Below are 15,876 nucleotides of genomic sequence, written 5' to 3'. Positions count from 1 at the left end.
AACCTTCCAGAACATTCAGTTGCTGGCCTAAGTGTAGCAGTTCTCTTACAAAGGAATTTCAAAGGGAGATTAGAAAGAGAGAGTGCTGAATGGCAGCTGATAATGAAGCCCAAGTCAATGCATCCTCCTGGACTGAATCGAGACCTAGGTTTCCTGTCTCATTACCAATGCTGATTTCTCCATGCCTACTACCCCTGTGCATATTACACCTAATCAAATCACGCCTGTTGTTGTCGTTCACCTGCTATTGTCATCTACCTGCAATTGCCATTTGGCATCTGCACTCTCCAAGATATAAGGACCGATGGACTCACATTCTAGCTCTATATGAAGAAGTGAGCCATGATTCTGGTGGATCAGGTTGACCATGCAGCTGGAACAGTTGCTGGCAAGCTCTGATCCCCAGAAAAGCTCCAGAGAGAGGCCAAGATTAGTAGGTGATCTGTGCGTGATCTGTTTATAACGGATCTCTTATAAGCGGTACGTGAAACAAACTGATAATGCTGTTAATCTTTCTGATCTTTAAAATTAAGACACCTGAGAAAATCCGCCTGACCTGATTCGTTGCGATCCCAAGGCTTTTGCAAGCATGTAGGAGCAAGGCAGAAATAGCTGCACTTATTTTCTTTTTTACCAAAGGAGCATTTAAAAAAAAAAATTATATATAGCTTTTTTCCCTCCTTTCTGCAGCATAGTGAGGTGGATCCAACCCCCCGTCCTACCATAGAGCAAAGTTTGAAGCCTCCCTCCGACTTCAGTGGCTCTTCCTCCAACGGAAGAGCCACTTAAGTTAGAATCATAAGAGTCTTGGAGTTGGAAGGGGGCCACAGAAGGCCATCTAGTCCAACCTCCTGCTCAGGGCTGGATCAGCCTAAAGCCTCCCTGACAAGTTGGGAAGAAAGCTCCTTCAACTCCTTGCCTATGTGCGGATGTGCATACGTGCGGATGTGCATACATGTGTCTGTGCACCATACACGCGGGTGAATTTTGGAAAACATTTTTGCAGTGCGCTCCTTGGCTGAGGTGCTGCAATAATGTGGATGCTTTACAACGGGATGTCTCCGCGGGTAACCTGCAGCAAGGTGTGCTGTGTGGCTGATATGCCCCACGACACTCTAAACCGGTTCAATTAGAGGCGGCACCATATCGCGCCAAGCCGCCAGTGTGACCACGGCCTAAGCAAGGGGGACCACTCCTTTTATTTTAGGCCCCATGCGTACCTGAACAATACATCGGAGTCTCACCCTTAAGATCCCTACCTTGTGAGCTCCTTCAGAGTTCGCCTGGATGGAAAACCCAACTTCCTCTGGATATCGTCGGGGCCACTGGGATGTTTTAGGGGGGTAGTAACTGGACACGTGATCCTCCCCCGCCATAACAGTGCTTGTCACCAAGACATTGTGCGAATGGCGCAGGAAGGCACGTTGTCATAACTTTTCCAATCACGGTCTGGCTGTGTGAATCCATCCCTAATTTGAATATGAATGGGGTTTCCAGCTCCAGGTTGGGGGAAATCTGGAGATTTTGGGGGTGGAGCCTGGAGAGGGTAGGGTTTTGGGGAGGGGATGGGCCTCAGCAAGGTATCGTTGCCGTGGAGTCCACCCTCCAAAGCAGCCATTTTCTCCAGGAGAACCGATCTCTGTCATTTGGGGATCAGTTGTCATTCTGAGAGATTTCCAGATCACACCTGGGGGCTGGCAACTCTATGCACGGATCTAGCCAGAAAGCTGCAAGGACAGGGCAAGACTGGTGTCTGAAATCCTGTCCGAAACTGATTATTTTACATGGGGAAGTTTTCCAAAAACCATGGGGTGCCTTCTCAAGCACGCAGAAGCATATGATGGGAGTGATAGCGTATTAAGTTTCTGTGGCGTCTTTCCCCCCAAACTAAACGACCGAGAGCCAGTTTGGTGTAGTAGTTAGGCGTGCGGACTCTAATCTGGGAGAACCGGGTTTGATTCCCCACACCTGCACATGCAGCTGCTGGGGTGACTTTGGGTCAGTCACAAGTTCTTTCAGAGCTGTTCTCTCAAGGGCAGTCCTCGAAAGAGCTCTCTCAGCCCCACCTCACAGGGTGTCTGTTAGGGGTAGGGGAAGGGAAAGAAGATTGTAAGCTGCTTTGAGACTCCTTTGGGCAGTGAAGGGTAGGGTATAGATCCAATCTTCTCTTCTCCTCTTCAGTTTTCCTGACATTTTATATTTGTGGTATAAATTGGCTTCAAAATCACTGTTAATTTATTGTTCCAAAATCTGACAGACAAGGGTAGGAATGTGTAAATGTTGGGTAATTGCTCTAGAAGAGTAACTGCGAAACAGGACGTAGGGGAGCAGGACAAAACCGTGGTAACCCAATTTTAAAAATGTATTTCCCCCTGAAATTGGGAATTGCTTCAGGACGGCTTGACTGAAATGAAATTAAGTTACCGATTTTGATCCACCAGAAAACTTAGATCTCCCAAATTTGCATTACAGGAAAACTTGGTGCTTGGAGCAGTTAGAATTGAACCCGCTTCCTTGATCCTTGCGGTGTGCATATATAATAGTGCAGATTTTTCCAGCATTCCAGAACAAGACAGAATCTGCTTGCAGAAAGCTCTGTGTACATGCTGGAACCTCAGCAGAGCTTTATTTTGTGGCCCTCGAGTTACTAAAACTGCATAGGACTGGAAAAATAATTGCTGTCACACACTAGATTAAATTACTGAAGCACACTAGATTAAAAACTCAAATGCAGTAGGAAATGAGCAATACTGCAAATATAGGGATGGTGAAGATGCCCAATCTGGAGTTTACCCTATAAAGCCCCCTTCGTTTTAAGGAAACTTTGCATGCACAGAGCAGAGCTCTTCATATTGCACAGATGTTTGAAGAAAGATTTCTCTGACTGTCCAGTTTGTATCCAAGAGGATCCCTTTATAACTGCAGAAGATGTGTTCACCACCACCGTCGCCATCTTTGAATGCATCGTACCTGTTAGAAAGTAATTCTTCAGTTCCATGTATCCGTATAATTTATTGTGTGGTGTTCTTCTTGCCCAACTTGTTGGGTTTTTAAACAAAATTAATACAGATAAATAAAGGGGCATTCCGACAATCGATTGAAGGACTTGTGACAATATAGGATGTATTTTATCATTGGCTTGCTTATATGTTTACTTGCCGAGTATTTTGCAAGCCTGTTTTCAAATCGCGGCTTGTTGGCCAACTGAAACAGAAGCCATCGAGGTGAACCTAAAGCTTAAATTATTTACCAGTTATCAGTACTGTTTGAGGGGGGGGGGGGGGGTCTTGAGACAGAAAATACTGGATACCACATCATCCTCTTTTTTACCGGTATCCTGTATCGACCCACTTTCATCCTGGATCCAGCATCAGCTAGGGGTGGGAAGGGTGGCTTCTCTTCCTCTCTTGTTAACAGAGGACAACAAGATTTACTGCTCAAAAGCAACAGCCGAAGGTACGCCCAAGCTCATGAAATAAAGCTTCCTGTATCTGTCCGCTGTTTTGAAAAGATTTTTTTTTTAAAGCTTAACATTGCAATTTCTCAGCTTGAGGAAAAGCACAGGAGTTTCTTTATTGAAACGTCTTTGGCATTTATGTTCGGGAATGCCCCGTTCTTCTGTCGTGCATCGCCCGGCGTGCCCAGAGCGCAAGCTTCTAGCTGTAAATCGATATGGTTGTTTGATTGTGCCTTATGATAAAAGGATGAAATCTACACAGAATGTGGAGGTTAGAGGCCGGAGATGTTTGCTGCACTGTTAAGGAATCACGTAGCTCGAGAGAGACTCCCTAACCAAAGAGATTGGAAAATATGTATCGATGATGTTGTACTGTAATAATAGAGCTTTGTGCCTGGGGGGGTGGGAATTAAGTGTTTGTTTGTATTCTGAAATGTGAACTTATTTTTCTAAACACTATATACTGAATAAACTTTATATTTATACATAGCTTGTGTTGCCAAACAACCCCTTTTTTCTTCTCCCCCTAAGGCAGCATTACGTACCTTCCGTTCTGTTTTAGCAGGATGTCTTTTAATTTACACCAGGGGTGTCAAACATGCGGCCCGGGGGTCAGATCAGGCCCCCCGCAGGGCTTCTATCAGGCCCCCAGTGGAACTGGCTGTCTTCTGCTGCTTCTTCCAGTTCTGCCTGCTGCTGCTGCGTCATCGTAGGTTTGCAGCTTACAGATACACACCTGAACAGCATACTCAAGACTGAAACAGCACAGACATTTTGATGCAATAATTCAGAGCAAGAGGTGTCAGACACTGTGAAATAAACAAAATATTGCAAGAGGGCTAATGTTTTAAGCATGTTTTTATTTTAAGTAAAAAAAACAACCCCTTCGTGTTTGTGTCCTTTATAAAGTTTGTATCTCCGCTACCTGACATTACATTTTATGACACACATGGCCGGGCCCAACAAGGTCTCATTTATGTCAGATCCGGCCTTCATAACAAATGAGTTTGACACCCCTGATCTACACAGCTAATCAGAAGCTCTGCTGGGCAAAAGCCCCACTTTCTGAAGGGTCTGGAGACCAAGGGCGATTTCTCACTAGAGCTGCCTCGCACCTGCCCGGACACAAACATGTCAATTTCACACCCGAAGCTCCGGGGCTGCATTTTGACTCGGGGCTTTGCCCGATTTCCTCCGCAGTTTTGTGATCCTGGTTTTTGAGGAATGGTTGAAGGAGCTGGGTATCTTTAGCTGTAGAGAAGACGGCTGACAGAGGCGATATGATAACTATCTTCAAGTACTTGAAGGGATGTCCTATTGAGGATGGTGCGGAGTTGTTTTCTGTGGCCCCAGAAGCTCAGACCAGAACCAAGGGGTTGAAATTAAATCAAATGAGTTTTCCGCTAAACATGAGGAAGAACTTCCTGACAGAGTGGTTCCTCAGGGAGGTGGTGGGCAATGCTCCCGCTAAGCTGGGGAGTCTTGTGAGCAAAAATTCTACTTTGTGAGCTACTGGCATTAAAGTTGTGAGGGAAAACTTTGGCTACTGCATAAATTAGTTCTGGAGCCTTCCTTCCTGAGCGAAGACAAAAATGTGTGAGCTGGAGGCTGAAAAACTGTGAGGGAACACTAACTCAGCTTAGAGGGCACACTGGTGGTGGGCTCTCCTTCTTGGGAGGTTTTCGAACAGAGGCTGGATGGCCGCCTGACAGCAATGCCGATTCTGTGAGCTTAGGCAGATCACGAGAAGGGAGGGCAGGAAGGGTTGCCTCAGTGCTTAGTCTTCATGGTCCTTTCTTACACGCCCAGGGAAATGCCCATTGGCGCTCTGTTGGGGACCTCTGAATTTATCACTGCAAAGATGTATAGTTCAAATGCAAACTGCAGGAGCCACGTACAGCCCTACAACAAACTGGGAGCTGGTGTGACAGTAGCTGCTAAGAGTGAGAGGACTGCCCCCAAAAGTCCATACAAATTGAGGATTGGAAAAGATAAAACAAAATAAAGGCTGAAGGACTCTGAATTGTGCTTGAAAACTTTACAAAAACTATGGGACGCTCTGGGGGTTTCATTAAACAGATAATTGATGGAAAAGATAAATAACCTAGCATAACCGGCTATGTTCAATGTATTACTAACATTCTAGATTAACATTGATATAAGCTGATGTATTGATCTCCTATGCTTGGGTTTGTAGTTATTAGTGGGTATCTTTTCTTTCTCCCTAGATGTAGTTTCCCCTTCCCTTTTTTCAGTTATAGTTTGTGGTCTTGTATAAAAAAACAATAAAAAACTCCCCCTAGGGGGATTTAAAAAAAAAAGTGAGAGGACTGAGTTCGAATCCCTTGCTCGACTGTGGGACCCACCCTCCAGGTGATTTGGGGCCCCTCACAATCTCTCAGCCTAACCTACCCTCACAAGGCTCTTGTGAGAATTAAATAGAGGAGGGGGATGATATGGGAAGCTGCTTTCGAGTCCCCAGTCTGGAGAAAAGCGGGATTTTAAAAACTGACCTTTCACATTGTAATGTGTTAACTGTGACCTCTAAGCCACCTTGAGCCTATTGGGATATTTGGTTAATAGGGGAGAGTTTTGCCCAGTCATAGAAGCATGATACTCAGTGCAGTAAATCGATCTCCCAAGAAGTATTCAAGTAGATCCAGCTCACATGCAGGTTGCAGCCAAAAGAAAAAGGAGAAGTCTAATCCGAAGAGTATTTTCCTTCCCGCGATGGCCAGCATCATGTGTGGGGGGGAATGAGGGCATTGCCTCTACAGGAGAGGCCTGCAGAGATGTGCCTCCGTGGAAGACCATGTGCACAGAGTGAGAGGACAAAGGGAAATAATATAATATATAATATACTTTATTGTCATTGTACACAGTACAACGAAATTAAAGATGCAATCATTTCAGTGATCTACAGCCATACACATATACACTCACACAACCATTCACAACCATCCCATAACTCCCTTAAGGTTCACATTGCAACCTAAACCACCAATGTCACCCAAATTCCAACTTCATGCAGCATTTAAAGCAATAATAGCTCTCGAATAGGAGGAGGAGTCAGAGACAATGCTAGGAGTCAGAGACAATGCTAGTGAGCTGTGGCGTCTTGTGAGCAAAAATTCTGCTTTGTGAGCTCCTGGCATTAAAGCTGTGAGCGAGCAATTTGGCTACTGCATAAATGAGTTTGCTCTGGAGCCATCCTTCCTGAGCGAAGGCACAAATGTGTGAGCCGGAGGCCAAAAAACTGTGAGCTAGCTCGCACTAGCTCAGCGTAGAGGAAACACTGGTCAGAGGGCAGCTCCCAGGTTAAGGAAAAGGGCGCTTTCACACATGCTAAATAAAACAGTTTCAATCCACTTCAACGACCCTATGCAAGTGGATTTTGCCAGTTCACACAGTAAAGTCCAGTTGTTAAGTGCATTGGAAGTGCATTATTTAGTGCGTGTGAAAGCGCCCTTAAAGAGAGGCATCCCATTCAAGGAGATAACACCTATGCACCCTTAGAGTGATGTAGTACCCTACCTCCAACATCCAGGCATGCTGAGTTCCTACTGCAGAACCACTAGGAAAGGTGGTGTTTAAATATTTCAATTAACGAATAGCTGAAATAAGAGCAGTGGCCACCGATTTGGTTAGTGGGATTTAGTCATTTCAGGCCCCGGTCACACTGGGGGAAATAGGCGCGGCCAAAGTGTGGCTTTTTTGAGCCGCACCGAAAGAGAAGCGCAGCGGCGGGATCAGACAGATCCCCCCAGCCACCGCGCAGTTCCTCCCCGGCATGATCAGATGCCGGGGGGGGGGAGCCATGGACTGCAGAGCAAGGTGAGCCCGCTGCGCATGCGCGTGCATGCGCAGTTTGGCAGGACCTCGCATGCTGCGGGAGAGACGGGCGCGCCGGCAATCACACGTCCGCCCCTGCAGCGGATTTTTCAGTAAGTACTAGTGTTTCGTAGGTTTTTTTCTGATCCGCATCTTCGGCCGGAAGAGACGGATCGGGGACGGGTGTGCGCCGCTTCCCAGATGTTGCAGTGTGATCGCGCCCGCTTGATGCGCCCCCAATCCGTCCCTCTTGCGGATCAAAGCCTCTCGTGTGACCGGGGCCTCAATCTACTTTGTTGCCCCTTTCTCCAGGTTGCTAGGTTCAGTGTATGTAGTTCTCCACAGCTTAGAGGGAGCATCGTTGAAAAGTATGCAGACGGAGAGTGGTTCAGCTAAGCATACCTTTATTTAGTTAAGAACAAAAGACAACTGACCGGCTCGCAGGCTGGTTTATATGCGTTCAGAAAACCCGCCACCAAACTCACCTAAACACACCCCCTACTCCCGATTGGCTATTTACAGTAACCGAGAGGCCTATTAGCCTCCCGGCTGGGGACCTAACCCTTTCATTGGGCCGGCTAGGATCCTACGGGCCCATTGTCTTTAGACCTTAAGCTATAGAGGAATTGTGCCTGGCCAGCCCGGGCAAGTCCGGGCATGTCAGGCTGAATACATTACAGTTCTGAACCAAACTGCCTCTGAGAAACGATAAGCAACATCTGATCTAACGGTACCGGGTGCAGGAATTCGAGCCACACCGTTAGTCTTTTTTTTTTTTAAAGGCATTTAAGAACAACCGCAAGAGTGAGCCAGCCTTCGAGCCTCTTTTCGTTAGCCGCTATAAATAATCCATCCCCTTCTGGAAAGGAGCAAACGCCATTTAACTGCAGCCTTGGAGAAAATGAAAGCAAAAAAACCTTGGCTCGGGAAGGGCACTTAGCTGGAAGCCGCCAATGGGCGGGGAATCCATAAAGTGGATTACAATGGAATGGGGTTTTGAACCACAAAGTTTGACCTATATCGAGCTTTCTGAAAGCATTCAAGGCCTTCCTGCAAAGGTGGGGGAGGTAAAATCAGATCGCCCGCCAGAAATGAAGTGTGCGGCAAAGCTCACCGAGTACTGGAAGCCGTCAGGAAGTTCCAGAAAGGGCAGCGCTGCGGCTGATGAGATCTGCCTGTCCCGTTTTAATTCTGGCTTTCCTCCAAGGAATTCTCCTCCACTCTCTCCTCACAGACGAGAATGAAGTTTCGCATCATCACGAAGCTGCCTTCTACTGAATCTGAGCATCAAGGTCAGTATTGCCTACTCAGGCTGGCAGCTGCTCTCCCTGGTCCCAGGCAGAGGTCTTTCACCTACTAGGGTTGCCAGGTCTGGGTTGGAAAATACCTGGAGACTTTGGGGGTGGATCCGGGAGAGGGCGGGGTTTAGGGAGGGGAGGGGCCTCAGCATGGTACAATGCCACAGAGTCCACCCTTCAAAACAGCCATTTTCTCCAGGGGAGCTGATCTCTGTCAGCTGGAGATCAGTTGTAAAAGCGGGAGATCCCCAGGCCCCACCTGGAGGCTGGCAACCCTATCACCTACGGTCCGATCCTTTAAACTAGCAGTGCCAGGGACTGAACCCGGGTCCTTCGGCATGCCAAGCAGACGCTTTACCACTGAGCCACCGCTCAGTTTGGTGTGGTGGTTAAGAGCGGCGGACTCTAATCAGAAGAACCGGGTTTGATTCCCCATTCCTCCAGATGAGGCCAGCTGGGTGACCTTGGGCCGGTCACAGCTCTCTCAAAGCTCTCTCAGCCCATCCTACCTCGCAGGGTGTCTGTTGTGGGGAGCGGAAGGGAAGGAGAATGTAAGCCGCTCTGAGGCTTTTTCGGGTGGTGAAAAGCGGGATATAAAACCCAACTCTTCTTCTCCCAAAGTGCCTGAGAGCAGCCAGGAAGTTTCACAAGCTGAGCCATAATAGTCTTGAGAATGGTATTTTTGTGTTGGGATTCTCTGATTCAGGGTCAATGGTCGTATTGCAATCACAAGAGCCACATTAGTACAAGGAAAATATCTTTACTATAAAAACAAAATAAAACATGGGTAGGGTACTTTGGACAAAAGAAATAAAATAAAAGGTTACATAAGAGGAAGTCCTTCTTAACCCAAAGAGTGATTAACACTTGGAATTCACTGCCACAGGAGGTGGTGGCGGCTACAAGCATGAACGGCTTCAAGAGGGAATTGGATAAGCATATGGAGCAGAGGTCCATCAGTGGCTATTAGCCACAAGGTATAGGTAGGGGCTCTGGGGCAAGTGATGCTCTGTCATCTTGGTGCTTGGGGGGGCCAACAGTTGGAGGGCTTCTAGCGTCCTAGCCCCACTGGTGGACCTCCTGATGGCACCTGGTATTTCTGGCCACTGTGTGATACAGAGTGTTGGACTGGATGGGCCTTTGGCCTGATCCAACATTGGCATCTCTTATGTTCTTATGTTCTTATGCTTGCAGTTACTTTCAGTAATATATGCTAACAGCTACATCTTTCTAACTGTCTTGGCTTCTAGAATAGAACTAACTCTGGTTCACACAAAGGGCCATAAACCTTGTGAATACATTAATGCTGGATCAAAGCATTTCCACAAACAAGTTGTTAGTTGACCAATACAAAGGTTACAGGTCACTTCATTAGGGTAAACAACTCCCACAAACTTTCCTGCCCTTGAATACATTATGTAGTTGAATACATTATGTAACGTAACATCCTGTTTCCTAACAAACAACATTTAACTCTGTAAAGACTGAAGTGTAAGCAACTTGCAATTCCAACATTTTGTTTCCCATTCATTAGCCATCGGACAATTCTGGCAAGCTCTTGATGGGCTACCAGTCAGAGGTGTGGGTGGGTGCAGACAGATAGGAATGGCACAGTGTGATGTTGCAATGTTATTTCTGACCAATGTCATGTAATGCTCTAGGAATCCCCCTCTGTATCATTTTTACCATAGATGTTGGGGGGGGGATTCCTAGAGTGTCGTGTGATGCAGTGATATCAGTTCCGTTTTTGGCAGGAAATGACATCATTTCTCCCCTCTCTGTTTGCTCCTGCTGCTCATTACAGCAGCAGCGGGGGCCATGGGTGAAGAGCGGGCGGACTGGTCAGCCCTAGTTGCCAGACAAGCGTCCTGCAACAATTAAGGTTGCCGTTTTCCTGCTGCCGCTCAGCAGCGGTGGGAGAAAAATGGCGCTGAAATGGGCGATTACCAGCATCCTCGTGTGCTGACTATTGGGATGTTTGGTTAATATAGCAGTTTTGCCCAGTCATAGAAGCGTGATAGAAGAGAAGAAGAAGAGACTGGATTTATACCCCGCCCTTCACTACCCAAAGGTGTCTCAGAGCGGCTTACAAACTCCTTTCCCTTCCCCTCCCCACAACAGACACCCCTGTGAGGTAAAAGAAGAAGAAGAGATTGGATTTATACCCCACCCTTCACTACCCAGTCTCAAAGTGGCTTACAAACTCCTTTCCCTTCCCCTCCCCACAACAGACACCCCTGGGAGGTAAAAGAAGAAGAAGATATTGGATTTATACCCCGCCCTTCACTACCCAAAGGAGTCTCAAAGCGTCTTACAAACTCCTTTCCCTTCCCCTCCCCACAACAGGCACCCCTGTGAGGTAAAAGAAGAAGAAGAGATTGGATTTATACCCCACCCTTCACTACCCAAAGGAGTCTCAGAGCGGTTTACAGTCTCCCTTCCCTTCCCCTCCCCACAACAGACACCCTGTGAGGTTGGTGGGGCTGAGAGAGCTCTGACAGAAACTGCTCTTTTTCAAGAACAGCTCTTATCAGAACTACGGCTTGCCCAAGGTCATCCAGCAGGTGCAAGTGGAGGAGTGGGGAATAGTCCATGCACTTAACCACTACACCAAACTGGCTGAGTGCAGTAGATAAGTCTCCCAAGAAGGATATTGCAAAAGGTAAAAAACTTACATTTATTACATTCACAGTTCACATTCAGGTTGCGGTCGTGAGGAGAGAAAAAAGCCTAATCTAAAGAGGACTTTCCCGATCACAAATGGCCAGCTTGTCCGGCATAATCTCTGTGGGAGTATGAGGGCACTGCCTGTACAGGAGAGACCTGCAGAGAGATGTGTCTCCATGGAAGGCCAAGTGAAAGCAGGGAGAGGACAAAGGGAGAGAGATAGGAGGGGTCAGAGGGCAGCTCCCAGGTTTAAGACAGAGAGAGGCATCCCATTCAAGGAGATAACGCCTATCCATACATAGAGTGACGTAGTGCCACCCAGTGTTCAGGCATGCTGAGTTGCTCACTCCAACACTGACATCACTTCCCGTGCAGCCAGAGATGACATCACTTCCTGTGCAGCCAGAGATCATGTCAGTGCGTCACCCGCACAGCAGGGGTGTCGAATTCATTTGTTATGAGGGCCGGATCTGACATAAATGAGACCTTGTTGGGCCGGGCCACGTGTGTCATAAAATGAAACGCCAGGTAGCGGAGATATAAACTTTATAAAGGACACAAACACAAAAGTTTTTTTTAAAAAAAAAACTTAAAATAAAAACATGCTTAAAACATTAGCACTCTTGCAATATTTCATTTATTTAACAGTGTCTGATAACTGACACCTCTCGCTCTGAATCACTGCATCAAAATGTCTATGCTGTTGCAATCTTGAGTACGCTGTTTAGATGTGTATCTGTAAGCTGCAAACCTATGATGATGCAGCAGCAGCAGAACTGGAAGAAGAAGCAGAAGACAGTCAGTTCCACTGCGGGCCTGATGGAAACCCTCCGAGGGCCTCATCTGGCCCCCGGGCCACATGTCTGACACCCCTGAACTACAGCCTGATCCTTTAAACTGGAGATGCCTGGGATTGAACCTGGGACCTTCTGCATGCCAAGCAGATGCTCTACCACTGAGCCACATCTCCTCTCTGAGAAGTACAGCTGGTCTCCAGACTATAGATATTGTTTCCTCTGGAGAAAATGGCTGCTGTGGAGGGTGAGCTGTATGGCATCACATCCCAGCTGAGCTTTGGGTTGTCATCACCAGCCTGGGAAATTCCTGGAAATTTGGGGGGTAGTGCCTATATAGGGGGGGATGTGGGGAGCGATTTCGCCTAGAATCCCTGGTGTGCCATAGGGTCTGCCCTCTGAATCTGCCGTTTTCTCTAGGGGAACTGATCTCTGTCATCTGAAGATCAGGAGTAATTCTGGGAGATGTCCAGGCCCCGCCGGGAAGTTGGCAACCCTAGCTGAGGTCCCACCCCAAACCCCGCCCTCCTAAGGTCCCACCCCCAAATCTCCAGGCAGAGGTGGCCGTCCGATGACTAGTAAAGCCTTCCAACTTTTGCATCAACCTCACTCGAGGCTGAGAGCCAGTTTGGTGTGATGGTTAAGTGCACGGACTCTAATCTGGAAGAACCAGGTTTGACTCCCCACACCTCCACTTGTACCTGGCTGGATGACCTTGGGCAAGCCGTAGTTCTGACAAGAGCTGTCCTTGGAAAAAGAGCAGTTTCTGTCAGAGCTCTCTCAGCCCCACCTACCTCACGGGGTGTTTGTTGTGGGGAGGGGAAGGGAAAGGAGATCGTAAGGTGCTCTGAGACACCTTCGGGTAGTGAAGGGCGGGGTATAAATCCAATCTCTTCTTCTTTTACCTCACAGGGTGTCTGTTGTGAGGAGGGGAAGGGAAAGGAGTTTGTGAGCCGCTCTGAGACTCTTTTGGGTAGTGAAGGGCGGGGTGTAAATCCCATCTCCTTCTCCACCTCCTCCACCTCCACCTCCTCCTCCTCCTCCTCTTCTTCTTCTTCTTCCTCCTCCTCCTCCTCCTCCTCCTCCTTCTCCTCCTCCTATTCGTTCGATGGGGTTTGTTTCCCCCCAGTGCCCTGCACATCAAACCGAGAATAGTTCTGCCTGCGAGGGATTGTTCTATTTCATCTCCCTCTTACAGCATCAGACGGGCTTTGCAGGACAGAGCGGCATGTGCTTGCGAGCAGCTGCCGATAATGCCACTCTAGGCCGGCAGAGGGGAAGGCGGAAAGGTCAGGAGAGATGATATCAAAGGAGAGGCCTCAACCGGGATTTGCCGAAGGGCCAGATTTGGCAAGCTGAAGGCCTGCTGCCGGGGAGGCCAAGGAAACATCATGTTCACTGCCATCAAGGAGACATCAGCTGTTTCAGTATTACGGACACTTGGCAGTGGGTGGTGTTTTGGAAAAGAAAGTACCCCTTTTTTGCATTCCACGGGATGAGAATTAGAGTCACCGGCTCTGGATGGAGAAATACCTAGAGATTTTTTTTGGGGGGGAGCCTTTTTTACACTCTGCCTCTCTTTCCAAGGTAGCTTACAACATTCTCCCTTTTATCTTCACAACAACCCTGTGAGGTAGGTTAGGCTTAGAAGACGTGTTCAGCTTGGCCCAAGATCAACCAGCAAGTTTCCACTGCAGAACAGCGATTGGAACCTGGCCTGCAAAAACCAGCCTGCCTGCAGCATTAGCGTTGCCAACCTGGAGATCTCCCACGATTACAGTCGAACTCCAGACCACCAACGTCAGTTCCCCTGGAGAAAATGGCTGCCTTGGACCATGGAGTCGATGGCATTGTATCCCGCTGAGGTCCCTCCCCTCTCCAAGCCACGCCCTCTGCAGGCTCCACCCCCCAGACCACAAAGTATTCCCCAGCCAGAGCTGGCAACGCACACATCTGTGGATGGACATGATTGAAAGCAAACATCTCTTTCCCCGTTTGAAGATGCTTCCCTCCCCAGTCAGCTGGTCTTTACTTTTCAAAGGTAACTTGGTGAGCGACTACTGGCAATCATGGGCGGCCTGATAGTTGATAACATATTTCAAATACAGATGGGTCCCGGGTGTGATCCTCAGCCATTCCGGTGAAAGGACGGAAGGCAGAAAAGAGCAAGAGTCCAGTAGGACCTTAGACTAAAAAAAATGTGGGGCAAGGCAGGAGATTCCATGATTTGTTTTCTGCAGAAGTGAGCAGTGTGTCCCCTCTAAGCTGAGTTAGTGTGAGCTAGCTCACAGTTTTTTAGCCCACAGACAGGGGTCATTTCCTGCAGGAGCGCACAGGAGCGGACACATGCAACAAGCCTCGCCCCCTGCTCCCAGCAGCCCTCAGTCAGAGCAAGAAGCAGCCAGGTAAGTTGCAGAGCCCCCCCCCCGCCCCCAGTCCAAAAAAGTCCAGTGGCACCTTTAAGACCAGGTTTTATTCAGGTACAAGCTCTCCCTCCTCTGTGAGGACAGATCTGCTCGTTCCCCCCCCCCCAATAGGTAGCAATCCAAAACAGGCCAGTGGAGCCTGAGCGGTGGGTGTTGCCTTCTGACACACTTCCAGTGATGTCAGGGGGTGTGGCATATGCAAATAAGTTATGCTAATGAGTTATGCTAATAAGCTCCTGCACCTCTTTTTCTGAGAAATGACCCCTGGATGTCCACAAAACACAGTTGCTAAGAGGTGTGGCCAAGGACTGCCCAGGTTCCCATCCATTTCCTCTCAGGACTTTGTCAGGCCACCTCCAGTTATGGAGCCCCAGGCTCTACGTATTTCTCTTGACTGTACACAGCAGTCTATATCTATTCAGGGCCATGGTGGCTCAGAGGTGAAGAGGCTGAGCAGACTGGAAGGTCGGTAGTTCAGCAGTTCGAGACCCGAATGCCGCGTGACGGAGTGAGCTCCCGTCTCTGGCCCCAGCTCCTGCCAACCTAGCAGTTCGAAAGCAAGAAATTGCAAGTAGATAAATAGGTACCACTTCGGTGGGAAGGTAACAGTGTTCTGTGTGCCTTGGCGTTTAGTCATGCCGGCCACATGACCACGGAAATGTCTTCGGACAGCGCTGGCTCTTCTGCTTTGAAACAGAGATGAGCACCGCCCCCGAGAGTCGGACCCGACTGGCTTTCGAGCAAGGGAAACCTTTACCTTTACCTTTATATCTATTCCAACTGGCTTGAATAATATAGGGCCGTACTTCCATTTATTTATTCTAGACCGCCTGGAAGTCGGCAACTCTAGTAACGCCCCGTCTACCACCGGTGGCTGGGTGGGGGGGACCACGCACCCCTCCCCCAAGCTGAACTTGGTAGGCAGCAGAGTCTGAGGTTGTAAAAAAGGTAAAGGTTCCCTTGCTCGAAAGCCAGTCGAATCCGACTCTAGGGTTGCGGTGCTCATCCCCGTTTCAAAGCCGAAGAGCCAGCGCTGTCCGAAGACGTTTCCGTGGTCATGTGGCCGGCATGACTAAACACCAAGGCGCACGGAATGCTGTTACCTTCCCACTGAAGTGGTACTTATTTATCTACTTGCAATTTCTTGCTTTCGAGCTACTAGGTTGGCAGGAGCTGGAACTAGAGACGGGAGCTCACTCCGTCATGCGGCACACTCAGGTCTCGAACTGCTGAACTACCGACCTTCCACAGCCTGCAGGTCGGCTAATGGGGAAAATAAATATTGTCCTGTTGAAACGGGGAGGGGGGGAGGCTGTTATGGAGCAGGCGGGGGGGCCGGGGCAGCAGCTCACAGGCCTCTCTAAGCTCGCGGGAGGCGAGGAGCCAACCAGCTGCCTGAAAGA

The 15,876-nt window shown here is 48.5% G+C and overlaps 1 non-coding gene across 1 annotated transcript; it reads right to left on the bottom strand.

Annotated features, from left to right (window-relative positions):
- Positions 1-12,151: 12,151 nt before the first annotated feature.
- TRNAA-GGC lies at positions 12,152-12,223 on the bottom strand. The gene has a single exon. It is a non-coding gene; the product is annotated as a tRNA-Ala (tRNA).
- Between the last annotated feature and the right edge of the window lie 3,653 nt (positions 12,224-15,876).

Source organism: Gekko japonicus, unplaced genomic scaffold (assembly GCF_001447785.1).
Source record: "Gekko japonicus isolate JY-2015 unplaced genomic scaffold, Gekko_japonicus_V1.1 scaffold166, whole genome shotgun sequence".
In the NCBI taxonomy this organism is placed as follows: domain Eukaryota; kingdom Metazoa; phylum Chordata; class Lepidosauria; order Squamata; family Gekkonidae; genus Gekko; species Gekko japonicus.
The sequence above is the reverse complement of the archived record's forward strand: the minus strand, read 5'-3'. Positions and strand labels throughout refer to the sequence as shown.